Source organism: Bos taurus, chromosome 1, assembly GCF_002263795.3.
Source record: "Bos taurus isolate L1 Dominette 01449 registration number 42190680 breed Hereford chromosome 1, ARS-UCD2.0, whole genome shotgun sequence".
In the NCBI taxonomy this organism is placed as follows: Eukaryota; Metazoa; Chordata; class Mammalia; order Artiodactyla; family Bovidae; genus Bos; species Bos taurus.
In genome coordinates, this window is record NC_037328.1 from 112221157 (window position 1) to 112236724 (window position 15568).

The window sequence follows — 15568 nt, forward strand, 5'->3', positions numbered from 1 at the left end:
TTTTTCCATTTATTAGTTTATAACTTAGAGGGGGAAAAAAGGAAAAAGAAGATATACTCTCTCAATCTGAGCTTTCTTATCTGTAAAACCCAATGAAATGAATTAAAGCAAACACAAATAAGTGGAATGATATCTCATGTTCATAGCTTGGAAGAATTACTATTGTTAAAATGCCTATACTATCCAGAATGATCTACAGGTTCAATACAACTCATAAAAATCAGTTTTTTTTACAGAAATAGAAAGAAAATCCTAAAATGCATATCTATCCACAGAAGACCCCATCCAGCCAAAACAATCTTGAGCAAAAAGAACAAATATGGAGGCACCATTCTTCCTGATTTCAAAATATGTCACAAAGCTACAATAATCAAAATAGCACAAAACAGTCACTCAAAGCAGACACATAGACCAATGGAACAGAATAGATTTCAATTGATTTCATGCATATGAACATTGATTTCAATGCATATGTGGTTAACTGATTTTTGACAAGTGTGACAGAATACACAATAGGGGAAAGAACAGTCTCTTCAATAAGTGGTTTTGAAAAAGTGGATATCTACATCTAAAAGATTAAAATTGGATCCTTATCTTACACCATGTACAAAAATTAACTCAAAATGGATTAAAGACTTCAACATAAGATCTGAGACTGTAAAACTCTTAGAAGAAAACATAGGGGAAAGTCTTGACATTGGTCTCAGCAACAGTTTCTTGGATGTGATACCAAAAGCATAGGCATCAAAAGGAAAAAGAGACAAGTGGAATTATATCAAACTAAAAAGCCTTTTTACAGCAAAGGAAAGCATAAACAAGATGAAAAGCCAGTCTAAAGAATGGAAGAAACTATTTGTAAACCTTATATGTGATAAGGGGTTAATTCCCAAACTACATAAGGAACTTCAACAACTCAATAGCAAAAAATACCCCCACAACCCTAATTTTAAAATGGCCAAAGGACTTCAGTACACACATTTCTCCAAAGAAGACATACAAGTATCCAATGAAAACATGAAAAGTTACTCAACATTACTAATCATCAGTTCAGTTCAGTTAAGTCACTCAGTCATGTCTGACTCTGTGATGCCATGAATCGCAGCAGGCCAGGCCTCCCTGTCCATTACCAACTCCCAGAGTTCACTCAAACTCACGTCCATCGAATCAGTGATACCATCCAGCCATCTCATCCTCTGTCGTCCCCTTTTCCTCCTGCCCCCAATCCCTCCCAGCATCACAGTCTTTTCCAATGAGTCAACTCTTCGCTTGAGGTGGCCAAAGTACTGGAGTTTCAGCTTTAGCATCATTCCTTCCAAAGAAATCCCAGGGCTGATCTCCTTTAGAATGGACTGGTTGGATCTCCTTGCAGTCCAAGGGACTCCCAAGAGTCTTCTCCAACACCACAGTTCAAAAGCATCAATTCTTTGGCGCTCAGCTTTCTTCACAGTCCAACTCTCACATCCATACATGACCACTGGAAAAACCATAGCCTTGACTAGACAGACCTTTGTTGGCAAAGTGATGTCTCTGCTTTTGAATATGCTATCTAGGTTGGTCATAACTTTCCTTCCAAGGAGTAAGCGTCTTTTAATTTCATGGCTGCAGTCACCAGCTGCAGTGATTTTGGAGCCCAAAAAGATAAAGTCTGACACTGTTTCCACTGTTTCCCCATCTATTTCCCATGAAGTGATGGGACCAGATGCCATGATCTTAGTTTTCTGAATGTTGAGCTTTAAGCCAACTTTTTCACTCTCCTCTTTCACTTTCATCAAGAGGCTTTTGAGTTCCTCTTCACTTTCTGCCATAAGGGTGATGTCATCTGCATATCTTAAGTTATTGATATTTCTCCTGGCAATCTTGATTCCAGCTTGTACTTCTTCCAGCCCAGCGTTTCTCATGATCAGTTAAACACAAATAAAAACCAGGAAATATCCCCACATACCAGTTAAAATGGCTATTAAAAACAAAAAGGAAAATAAAAGATAAGTGTTGGCAAGGTTGTGGAGAAAGGAAACTCTGATAAACCACTGGTGAAAATGTAAATTTGTATAGGTACTAAGGAAAAAAGTACTGAGGTTCTTCAAAACAGTAAATAAAGAACTATCATATGATCAAGCATATGAAATGATATTCATTTCTGAGTATATATCTAAAAGTATCAAAACCAAGATCTCAAGAAGATATCTGCAATTCCATGTTCATTGCAGTATTATTCACAAGATGGACACAATAAAGGACAGAAACAGTATGGATCTAACAGAAACAGAAAATATTCAGATGAGGTGGCAAAAATACACAGAAAAACTACACAAAAAAAGATCTTAAAGACCCAGATAACCACAAAGGTGTGATCATTCACAGAGCCAGCCACTTTTTTTCTTAGTACCTATACCAATTTACATTCTTATCAACGGTTTATCAAAGTTTCCTTCCTCCACAACCTTGTCAACAATTATCTTACAGCCAGATAGTGTGACTTCTTGGAGTGCAAAGTTAAATGGGCCCTAGGAAGCATCACTACGAACAAAGCTAGTGGAGGCGATGGAATTCCAGTAGAGCGATTTCAAATCTTAAAGGATAATGCTGTGAAAGTGCTGCACTCAATATGCCAGCAAATTTGGAAAACTCAGCAGTGGCCACAGGACTGGAAAAGGTCAGTTTTCATTCCAATCCCAAAGAAAGGCAATGCCAAAGAATGCTCAAACCACCGCACAATTGGACTCATTTCACATGCTAGCAAAGTAATGCTCAAAATTCTCCAAGCTAGGCTTCAACAGTATGTGAACCAAGAACTTCCAGATGTTCAAGCTGGATTTAGAAAAGGCAGAGGAACCAGAGATCAAATGGCCAATATCTGCTGAATCATCAAAAAAGCAAGAGAATTCCAGAAAAACATCTACTTCTGCTTCCTTGACTACGCTAAAGCCTTTGACTGTGTGGATCACAACAAACTGTGGAAAATTGTTAAAGAGATAGGAATATCAGACCACCTTACCTGCCTCCTGAGAAATCTGTATGCAGGTCCAAAAGCAACAGTTAGAACCAGACATGGAAAAACAGATTGGTTCCAAATTGAGAAAGGAGTACATTAAGGCTGTATATTGTCACCCTGCTTATTTAACTTATATGCAGAGCACATCATGTGAAATTCCGGGCTGGATGAAGCAGAAGCTGGAGTCAAAATTGCTGGGAGAAATATGAATAACCTCAGATATGCAGTTGACATCACCCTTATGGCAGAGAGAAACTAAAGAGCCTCTTGATGAAAGTGAGAGAGGAGAGTAAAAAAGTTGGCTTAAAACTCAACATTCAAAAAAATATCATGGCATCTGGTCCCATCACTTCATGACAAACAGATGGGAAAACAATGAAAACAGTGACAGAGTATTTTCTTGGGCTCCAAAATCACTGCAGGTGGTGACTGCAGCCATGAAATTAAAAGACGCTTACTTCTTAGAAGAAAAGCTATGACCAACCTAGATAGCATATTAAAAAGCAAAGACATCACTTTGCCAATAAAGGTCTGTATAGTCAAAGCTATGGCTTTTCCAGTGAGAGTTTGGCCATAAAGAAGGCTGAGTACCTTCTCTCATTAGAGGCAGATTCTTTACCATCTGAGCTACCAGGGAAGCCCAGAATAGATATGAACTGATGCTAATTCATTAGTACAGAGAAATCTCAATTAACCTGAACATTCAAATAATCAGGGAGAAAGCAATGAAAAATGTTAGGAAGAAATGATACTATGAATGGGGGATCCATAATTATACTATACCAGGGCCTCAACTGGAATGAAGAAAATGAAATCTTCCTAGCACATAATGATTTCAAGAAATATCTATTGATGAAGCAAAAGAGTTCTTATACTAAGAGTTTTTTTTTAAATTTAATGTAATTTTATTTTGTTTTTAAACTTTACACTATTGTATTGGTTTTGCCAAATATCGAAATGATATACCACCACATGTATACCACCACAGGTATACATGTGTTCCCCATCCTGAATCCTCCTCCCTCCTCCCTCCCCATACCATCCCTCTGGGTCGTCCCAGTGCACCAGCCCCAAATAGACATTATAGGGATTTCCCTGGTGGTCCAGTGGCCAAGACTCTGAGCTCCCAGTGTAGGGAGCCCAATTTTGATCCCTGGTCAGAGAGCTAGATCCCACATACTACAACTAAGACCCAGAGCAGCCAAATAAATAAATAAATAAAATAAAATAAAAAGTAAAAAAAAGACATTATAGACATAGTGGATTTAAAAAATATACTTGATAGAGACTTCCCTGGCGGCCCAGTAGTTAAGACACTTTACTTCCACTGCAGGGGAACACTTTACTTCCCCTGGATGGGGAATGAAGATTCCACATGCTGTGTGAGGCCAAAAAATAGAAAAAAAATTATATAAAAAAATTAAAACTAAATAAAAATATACTTGATAGGAAAGCTTACTTGAATTAAAAGTACCATTAATAACTAGAAGAAATGTTTTATAATGTATCCAAGAATGTTATGTATCTTTAGATCATTCTAAAATAGAATGAAGTTAGCCTTTAATTTCAGTTTGAGAGTCCAATGTAGGGAGAATGAGAGAAAGGGATGTATCCTACTGTTTTGAATAGGGTTTTATTTTAGTGGATTATTTAATATTAATAAACAATAGTCTCAGTCCAGCACACTAATCCTCATAGGATGTTCTCCTTTTACTTTAATTTCATTCATGGCTTTTTTGTGGTAAAGCAATTTAACAAAATTTAACAAAATTTTTTATTCTTAATGCCACTTTAGACTATTGAGTTACTGATATAGAAATCACACTGTTTCTGTGGCACCAACCATTCAGATCAATAAAAAAAAAAAAAGACAAGCCTGTTATTGTAATTCAGTATTTTACTTCTTTGCAGTGTACATACAGTTTCTGAACCTATAACTTGGGTCATAGTAATATTTCTTGCCCTATTAACAGTCATTTTCCTATTTGGTATGTTCATCCTCAAATAATTTCTGAAAATGACACAGGAATTTATGGTACTTAAATGCCTTCTTGTTCAGAAGAAAGTAACTCTTACTTACGAAAATAGTCAAGTTAATGAAAAGACCAAAGGAAATATTAGGCGTGACCTCTTTATTTGTTTATGTATTTATTTTTGGTTGCCCTGGGTCTTTGTTGCTGCAGGCAGGCTTCCTCTAATTGCAGCGAGCAGGGGCTACTCTTCATTGTGATGCATGGTCTTCTCATTATGGTGGCTTCTCTTTTTGCAGAGCACAGGCTCTAGTGTGTGTGGGCTTCAGCAGCCGCAGCACATAGGCTCAATAATTGTGGTGCTCAGGCTTAGTTTTTCCACAGCATGGAATCTTCCCGGACCAGGGATTGAACCTGTGTCCCCTGCACTGGAAGACAAATTCTTATCTACTGTACCATGAGGGAAGTCCTAGGAGTGACCTCTTGATCTTGCCATTTGAGGTAAGAACAGGGTACCTGTCATCGTTCGATTTCACTAAATGAGCTTTCCTCTTTGTCCCTCTGTCATTGCCTCACTTCATTGCCAACATTTATAGGAATGAATTTTGGGAAAAATGATTCTGTCTTAGCTTACAAACTAACCAAGTGAAACGCAAAGCTTCCTGCACATGGAATAAAGTATATTAACTCCTCAGTAAGAATGTTACTCTACATGGGTGATGATGAGTTTTGACATGGGTATAGTTACTGTTTTCTGTAAGTCAGCAAAGAACGCTAAGGCTCCATCAGCCAGGGTCAAGGCCGGACAGACCAAAGGATGCCTTTCAAGGGCATTAGAGTCACATCAGAAAAAGCCACAGCCCACCGCTTGCCTAATTAGGTTGCCCATGGACATTCCATTTAGCATATTGAATCCCTATTATGAACAAACAGCCATGTTTGATGTGTATCTGCATTAGCAGGAGAGGTCAATTGGGGTCAAGAAGAAAATCCTATGGGTTTATAAATACTTTGGTGTCATCTAGTCCTGTACTCTTGATGTGCTGCTGAGGAAGCAGAGGTCCTCAGAGGTTAATCGACCTCACACAAGGTCACCCTGCTGCCAGGATGGGCAAAGTTGGGGCTCTCACACATGCTCCTGAATTTCAGTTCAACTCTATTTCCACTCCATCACCTGTCTCCCCAGATGTCTGCCTTTTGCTTACTTTGCACAGTAAACAGATGCTAGCTCCCACCCTCTCATTTAATGGAATTTGCCATGCTGTATTCTTTGCAAGAATGAACTTGCCTCTCTCCAATCTTCTCCCAAATGGTAAGCATGCTGATACTCAGCTCTCAAGAACGGCTCATGAGAGCGTCATGGCTACACTTTATATCAGTCAGTTACAGGCTATGAATATGCCCTCCCAGGGCACAGACCTGGTGCACAGAACACAGCTGGTTTTCCAGGCACTAAGATGAAGTAGGGAATGGTGTACGCTCAGATGAGGCCAGAAAGGTAGCAAGCAGGGAGCTGAGAGTGACAATGGGCTTTGGAAAATATCTCTTCATCCTCCCAGCTATTTCAAAGAAAATAATTCAAAGTTAAAAGAATATAGTCATTGACTATTTTATTACTTTTGAATATTCCTATCAAAAGTTATGCTTAAGAAGGTCTTTCAAAAGCTCAGCTAAGTGAGAGTATTTCCAAAGTGGTGGTTCAAGAATGTTTTCAGGTATACCTGTGAGGATCTAATAGGATAGATCGTGGGACTTTTATTGTTGATTCACATCCATAAACATCCAAAAGAAACAGATGGCAAAAGTACTGCTATACATGCAAAATTTTAGAGTCTAAAGATGTAAATATATATCATATAAATGTATATATATGTGTGTATATATATATGTAAAAGAATATGGAAAAAAAGACTAGAATGTGATACTTGATTTACCTATTCCAAATTTGGTATCAGTAAAAAATATGCATCTTTATCATAAAAAATGACTTCAAATTAGAGGCAAAAATGATAACCCTGAAAAGCCATGTATTAAATGCATAACAAATAATGGCCGCCCCCAAACAAACCCTGATCAATAAGAGGGTTGTGATTTGAATGAATGAAGTAAAAAAAATTTCCGTATGGAAAATAATTATATTTATACATAGCAATGGAACAAAACAATTAAAATGTTCACCAGTGTGTGACTTCAAAGATTGAAACAGATTGAGCCAAAATTTTAAGAACTTGCTTTTGGCCTGATCAGAATGTAAGTCAGGTCTCTTCCTTTCTATAACTGAAGTAATTTCCTACTTTCTAGTGGACTATTCTGATTTATTAATATGGAAGTACAAAAGACAACACAAGAAACCTTTGTTTTTCCATTCTTTTATATCCTAGTTGATAAAGAATGCCAAATATTCTGGAAAAAGGAACTGTATTCATTAATTTATAAGAAGACACTTGTGTCTTTTGTTTTACTAAGATGAATATATTTATAATTTTCCATTTTTATTCTTTATTGATTAATCAAGTTTAGAAAGCAATCATGTATAATGCACGCAAATTTATTCATTTTTGCCTCATTAAGAAAAATAAAGTAATTATATAAGGTGCAATATCTAATGGAATTGTAGAGCTGTCTGAGAACATTCATTTCAAAGATGATGTTCTGAAGTTTGGCATATTCTAATTTCAGTGCTGCATTTTAATATAATAATGTATTATCTAAAAGTGAAGTGAAGGGTCTGGGACATTGGATGTGGTTCTTTGTCAAATGGGAAAATAATGTGATGTCTGCTCTGAGAATGACTTGGAGCCCAGGGGGGTAATGCCATATCTCAGAACAGGATTGTAAGAATGGCTTGAGGAGGTAGAAATGGCCAAGCCTCTTTATGCCAGAGGCAGGAGTGGAAATACAGGGGCTTGGGTGGAAGGGGCAACGGGTATGGTGAAAATGTGGGAAGCATGCATAGAGTAGCCTGGGGGAGTTTTCTTGTTGTATCCCACATTTCCCTGAGTGGACATTGCCTTCAACAAAACCATTGTGAGGAGGGACAATGGCAGACCAGCCCCTTAGCTGAAAGCTGCAGGACAGTGTCAAGCACTGTGGTCTGGCTGTCAGGGAGAGTGGGTGAAAGTGCAGCTTTGAGCTGGACCCTGAATGTCCCCTCCTTTCCTTGCTCTTTATCTTCTTTGCTGGATTATCACTGACGCAGCCACTGAGAAAGAGCAGTGCCTGTAAGTTCTTTTAGAGACAGCATCACTTGATGAGTGCTTTGGGAAGAGGTAGATGAAATGGCTAATAACTGAGCCTAGACTAACAAAAAAAAGGAGAGTAAAATTAGGAAACAAAAATGAAGACAAAGGAAACTTGTCTAATGATCTAGAGAAGAAGTGTTTTAGTAGCAACATTAGACACAAAGTATTGAAGGAAGCAAACTTCAAAAGATGAACAGTGAGTGTAAAATAAAGATACTCTTGGTCATGCAAGGTCTCAAAAGTGTCCACTTTGACAACATGGTTGAAAGAATTATATGTTCTGAAAGAATAAAAATGAACCGACTACTCCAGGAAATAAATAAGTAAAGTGTATTATCTCAAAAAGCAATGTCATGTACACATTTATTCACATGGAAAAAAATCTACACGTTCAGAACGAAAGCTGAAGGTATTATTGCATTGCATCCATATACGACATTGTATGCACACACACATGTAGGTGCTCACAAATGCCCAGGATTCACAACTTTGTGCAGTCCCCTTCTCTACTGAAACTGTGCTGGCCCTGTGTAAGCAATAGAATATTCCAGAAGAGACACTGTGTGACTTTTGAAGGTAGGTCAGAAGAAGCCTGGAAGCTTCTGGTCTGATCTCTTTGAATGCTTACTTTGGTGAAAATGAGCAGCCACATAGGGAGTTTTAATAACCTGAGAAGGCATGTGGAGACTGTCGAAGCTAGCAGCATGGAGAAGCCAAATGGGAGCAAGTCCTCAGGTATTTCAGTCATGTCAGTTGAGGCACCAGACATGTGATGAAAGGAACTATCTTGGATGTCTAGCCCAGTTGAGTCTTCAGACCACTCCAGTCCCAGCCATCCATCATCTGACTCCAGTAATGACATTACCGACCCCAACTGAGAACTTTTCAAAAGATCTGGTTACCCTACCAACTAAGAAGATATAGTAGTGAATGTTGTTGTAAGCCATGAAATTTTGGGGGTTCTTTATTATAAAATAATAGATAACTGAAACAATTGAATGGTAGATTGATTACAAAAGTGATCCTGATTATGTTTCTCTCCCAGTGTCTGTGCCCTTTGCAATGTGAATTTGTAGTTAATTTAATCAAGAAGTGGGCTTCCTAGGTAGTTCAGTAGATAAAGAATTCACCTGCAGTGGAGGAGGTGCAGGAGATCCAGTTTCAATCCCTGGGTCGGGAAGATCCCCCAGAGTAATGGCAACCCACTGCAGTATTCTTCCCTGGAGAATCTCCTCAAGGACAGAGGAGCCTTGTGGGCTACAGTCTATGGGGTCACAAAATGTCAGACACAACTGAAATGACTGAGCACACACACAATCAAGAGGCAAAGTCTATTTCCCTATCCTTTGAGTCTGCATTGGTTTTGTGACTTGCTTTGGCCATTAGAATTTTGTTACATTAGAATGTAGCAAAAAGTGATACTGTGCTCAGTTCAGTTCAGTCGCTTAGTTGTGTCCGACTCATTGCGACCGCATGAATCGCAGCACACCAGGCCTCCCTGTCCATCACCAACTCCTGGAGTCTACTCAAACTCATGTCCATCAAGTCGGTGATGCCATTCAGCCATCTCATCCTCTGTCATCCCCTTCTCCTCCTGCTCTCAATCGCTCCCAGCATCAGAGTCTATTCCAATGAGTCAACCCTTCACATGAGGTGGCCAAAGTACTGGAGTTTCAGCCTCAGCATCAGTCCTTCCAATGAACACCCAGGACTGGTCTCCTTTAGGATGGACATGTTGGATCTCCTTGCAGTTCAAGGAACTCTCAAGAGTCTTCTCCAACACCACAGTTCAAAAGCATCAATTCTTTGGCACTCAGCTTTCTTCACAGTCCAACTCTCACATCCATATATGACCACTGGAAAAACCATAGCCTTGACTAGATGGACCTTTGTTGGCAAAGTAATATCTCTGCTTTTCAATATGCTATCTAGGTTGGTCATAACTTTCCTTCCAAGGAGTAAGTGTCTTTTAATTTCATGGCTGCAGTCACCATCTGCAGTGATTTTGGAGCCCAAAAAGACAAAGTCTGACACTGTTTCCACTGTTTCCCCATCTATTTCCCATGAAGTGATGGGACCAGATGCCATGATCTTAGTTTTCTGAATGTTGAGCTTTAAGCCAACTTTTTCACTCTCCTCTTTCACTTTCATCAAGAGGCTTTTGAGTTCCTCTTCACTTTCTGCCATAAGGGTGGTGTCATCTGCATATCTGAGCCAATCTGTGCTGTCTTTTGGAACTCTGCTACCATACTGAAGAAGATATATACTGTACATTAACAAGGGCTTGATATCTATGACATACAATGAACAAATCAATCAATAAAAATGGTCAACAAAATCCACAGATGGAAATGTAAATGGGTATCATGTATGTAAAGAGATGTCCAATTTCAGGAGTAGAGAACTGCAAATGGGAACAATAATAAGACCCACTTTACAAGCATCAGATTGTCCAAAGTGAGAAAGTTGGATAAAACCAAATGTGGGCAAACAGAAATTCTTGTGTATCCCTCCTCTCAACTCCGTGCTGTGGCAGGGTGGAGATTTGAGAGGGAGCTCAGAGGGACTAAACCTTTCCCACCCAACATCAATAAAACCAAGCTCAAATCTGGTTTTCAAGTTTCTTCCCAAAAGTCCTGCATCCTAATACATTGTTTATGAGATGGGAATAATTTGATAGTGAAAATATTAGAAATGCTAGGTTAGTGCTCACCACCATGACATGGTGTCTTAGTTGTAGATGCTATAACAAAGTACCATAGACTGGTGGGCTTCTAAACTACAGACATTCCTCAGAGTTTAGGAGGCTGGAAGTCCAAGATCATGGCCAGCATGTCAGGTTCTGGTGAGGTTCTCTTGGAGGTTGGTTGCAGATTGCTGTCTTCCTGTTATATCCTTACAGAGCAGAGAGCAGAGGGAGGGGGCGTACTTTCTCGTAACTCTATAAAGGCACTAGTCCCACTTATGAGGGCTGCACTCCCATGATCTCATATAATTCTAGTTATCCCTGAAAGATTCTACTTCCTATTAGCATTGCATTATGTGGTAGGGTTTCAAGACCTGAATTTGGGGAGGGTTACTAGCAGTCAGTCCATTACATGTTACATAATCTCATTGGCAATACATCACTGGGCAATTTGAGAGCATACCAAGCCTCTCTTTCCAAAAAAAAAAAGAGCTCTTTAAGGAACAAAAGGCACAAAATGCACACCTCTCTCCAGGACCCTCACAGAATTTCACCTGGCCATCCTCTTATTGTTTGTGTGTGTGCTCAGTCATGTGCAACTCTTTACGACCCTATGGACTATAGCCTGCCAGGCTCCTCTGTGCATGGAATTCTCCAGGCAAGAGTACTGGAGTGGGTAGCCATTCCCTTCTCCAGGGGATCTTCCCAACCCAGGGATGGAACCCACATCTCCTGGGTCCCCTTGCATCTCTTGCATCTCCTGCATTGGCAGGCAGATTCTTTACCACTGAGCCACCTGGGAAGTGCCATACTCTTATTAGTCTCATGATGTTAGAGTGGTTCTTCCTCCTATCAGAGCATCATACCCAGAGACTCTGCATGCAGGGTGAAGGCCCCCCCTTCATCAGCCTTGGCCCACAGCATTGCATAGAACTTGGGATCCAGTTATAAATTAGTCCCTAAGGGGCATGAGAACATCCCAGTAATTTGTTCTGACAAAAGCTAGATTAAACATTTCTAGGTCATTTGGTGCTCAGTGTGGCTCAATTAGACATACCCGAACCCACAGGCATCTGGTTTGTTGTATTTTTGGAGAGCAAAACAATTTGAGATAGAAAGTCACCAAGGCAACTTCGTGTGTCTGAGAGACAGGAAGCCATAAACCCTCCTCATCCCAGGCTTTGGGACAGACACCCTTTAGGTACCAATTGCTGCCATCAGCTTGTTAGGTTCTGTTGGGTATATGCATTCTAAAAGAACATGGATTTACTTATTATTTTCTTTTTCATATAGACTTCAAAGTGCCATTATTAATACAAGCACTGCTATCAAAGATGTCAGATCTCATTTTTTAAGATTTTAAATCTCAAATTTAGATTGTCTTTGCTATTTTATATTCAGAAGCTTTGTGTGATTCATCCCACAGCGTGTGTTATTGGATTCCTTAGGATTTCATATATTCCAGCAACTTGTAATGGTTTGGGTAAACATCATACCTGGCTTGCACTAAATGAAAGAGTTTAGTCATTTTAAATGCAGAGTAGTCCCCATTGGACCTCTATCTTTTAAAATTGATTTTACTTTTAAGCTAGTGGCTTCATTATTTTTCTTTTAAAACTCAACTTATTTAGAACCATTTTCCCCTGTGACATTAGTTTCAAACTAGCTTTTATCTTGTGTAATTTCCCTGAAGAATTTTTGGTCATAATGGGGGTGGCTGAGCAAATCTGACAAGCTAGATACATTTCCCCTGATTTACTTAATTTGAACAGCTTGGTATTTGCTTAGTATTCCATGGTATAAATAAGAGGACTTCCCTGATGGCTCAGTTGGTAAAGAATCTACCTGCAAAGCAGGAGACCCAGGTTCAATTCCTGGGTTGGGAAAATCTCCTGGAGAAGTAAATGACAACATACTCCAGTATTCTTGCCTGGGGAATCCCATGGACAGAGGAGCCTGGCAGGCTACAGTCCATGGGGTTGCAAGAGTCAGACATGACTTAGCGACAGACAGACCATGGTATAAAACAACAGAAGGATTTTACAAATTGTTTTCAGGTTTAAATTACCTAACAAAGTTCTATATATTTATTTTTTTACAGGTTTAATGGGTTTGATAAGTTTACCCTTTCAGTTCCTATTTGCGCAAAACAAAACAAAAACCAGTGGTTAGATGCTACAAAGTAGGTACCATATGCATGTTGCCAGGCCCGAGGACCTCTTCCATCCTTGTTAGGGGGAATGCTAACCTTCTCTCCTTTCATGTAACACCTATACATATTTTTAAAGGGGAATTAAAACCACCAACAGCAACAGTGGTAGCTCTTAAACATCAAGTTAGGATTCTTGTTGAAAAGTAAAGATGTGGACTAAATCCATCCAGTGTCTGATTGCACATCAGATGATAAAGATCAGCTTCCCCTCTGAGGGAATGCTAAACTATTCTCACTGCATCTCCTTTCCTTCCTTTTGAACATTTGCATGGGATATTATTTCAGTGCTATATAGGGAGCCAGCTACATAATAAGCACTTGTGTAATGCTCTGGGCTTGTCAGGAAGCTTAGCAGTTACTTGTCCAGTCAACCATTGAATAAAGTGTCATAGGACTTTTCTCAGGTTAGAGGATGTCTCTAGAGGGTTAGCAGTTATTGATATAATTTTCCTTGCAATGAGATGGACAGTTTAGGACTCTTCAAGTCAAAGGGTTTTGTCTACCCGTTTTTTGCTATCAAATACAGTGCTAGGAAATAATCTTATTTTGTCTACCTTGCTTCGAGTTTTCTGTCAAAAGTGAGATTTAAAGATATGAATAGCTCTGGAACTCAAGGTGGCAGAGCTTGGTGATGGGATATAGCAGAAAGGTTTTGCTCATAGCTCTCTCGTCTTTGGCAGAAATGCGGTAGATATTTCAGTAGAGAACAGTAGTAATGGGAAGATGGTCTGGTTCTTTTCTTGGACTTTATTCAGAGCAGAAATCTTGGGTCCACTGTGTCTGTCAATGATAATTCTCTTAATTCACCCAGGATGATGGGAGATGAGAGACAGACAGACAGGTTCTTCTGTCCTCTGGAAGAACCATAGGAAGCAAGTTAGCACAATCTTCTAACAAAGAAGCTTTTTGAAAAAGTATATGTTTATTTATTTTCGGCTGTGCTGTGTCTTCATTGCTACATGTGGGCTTTCTCTAGTTGCCACAGGCGGGGGCTGCTCTTCCGGTTGTGGTGCGCAGCTTCTCATTGCGATGTCTTCTCTTGTGGAGCACCGGCTCTAGACTTGCAGGCTTTAGCAGTTGTGACCTGTGGGCTCAGTAGTTGTGGCACGTGGTCTCTAGAGGGCAGGCTCAGTAGTTGTGGTGCACAAGCTTAGTTGCCTCATGATGTGTGGAATCTTCCTAGACCAGGGATTGAATCTGTCCCCTGCATTGGCAGGTGGATTCTTAACCACGGGACCGCCAGGGAAGTTCTAATGAAGAGCTTTGAGCAAAGTTTGTGGCAGGTGTTATATTTTCTCCTCTTGCAGTGTATTCATCTTCTGGAAAGGAGGCACATAGATCTTGTAAATAGCTCACAAGCAATAGTTATGGTCTTATTAACTTCCTTTTGTTCCTCAAGGAAAAGAAAAACAATTCCATAGTTACATTAGATTGTCCCAAGAGTTTTGAAGGTCTCTTCTAACATCTCTTCTAACATATGGTTCTTTGATTTTATCAGTTGGAAACCAATGTCTGAGACATTATTCTTTGATGCATAAAATATCCTCTTATTTGATCTCTTAAGCTAAAAAAGACGGATGATTGTCTGCCTTGATGACAGTGTAAGAATACTAAGACCATAATCCCAAGTCCAATAAATGCTTAGAATTTCTACGCAGGAGTATTTTCATCCAGGCAGTCTGGAGATGACCATTTACAGATTTCAGATTGGTCACAAGTTTGTATATGTATTTGACTTGTTGTTTTGCTTTCACTTAGTTTGCAACTTTAGGATCTTGTTCTTTCTTTTTTATTTTCCAAATGTGAAAATATAAAGGTTTATGATAAATCTGTAAGTAACAGTAGGGAGACCAAAGATATTGTCTATTGTTGGCTGTTGGTAGGATAAGGAGAGGGGCAAACTTTATTTAAGATGAGAAAAGAAACAACAAAAGACCAAAAAGTAGTAATATGACTATGCTGGGCAGAATGGAGATGGGGCAGTGTAAATGAGCTCCTTTGTGAGAAGATTAGTTAATACAGAAAATTAGTAAATCAAGAAAGTATCAAAAGTGTATTGTTTAGAGATATCAAAGTAACCATCAGAAGAACTATAAACAATATTGGGAGAAAGTGGTTCCTTCTGAGGAGTGAGACTGTTTATCATGAAATCTGTACTATTCAATATTTTTTATGTACAAGCATCTATTACTTTGATGAAAAATTTTAGAAATTAACCTTGTGTATGGTTTAACTTTCCAAAGCTACAATACAATTAAGTCTCCACATCTTCACACTTCCTCTCTGCTGAAGTGACTGATGTGTTTTTCAGGTATTTACACGCAAGTATGCTGGTGTGTCATGTATATATTTCTGTTCCATATAGGATTCTTTTTCTTGTGTTATCTTTTCTTATTACAACAAATACATTTTCTAATTAAGTCAGATCTAAATTGGAGTCTAAAAGCTGAGGCAAGTTTTAATTCA

General features: G+C 39.1%; 1 pseudogene; it reads right to left on the bottom strand.

Annotated features, from left to right (window-relative positions):
• Positions 1-13046: 13046 nt before the first annotated feature.
• Positions 13047-13160, bottom strand: LOC112448331 (uncharacterized; annotated as a pseudogene).
• Positions 13161-15568: the final 2408 nt, after the last annotated feature.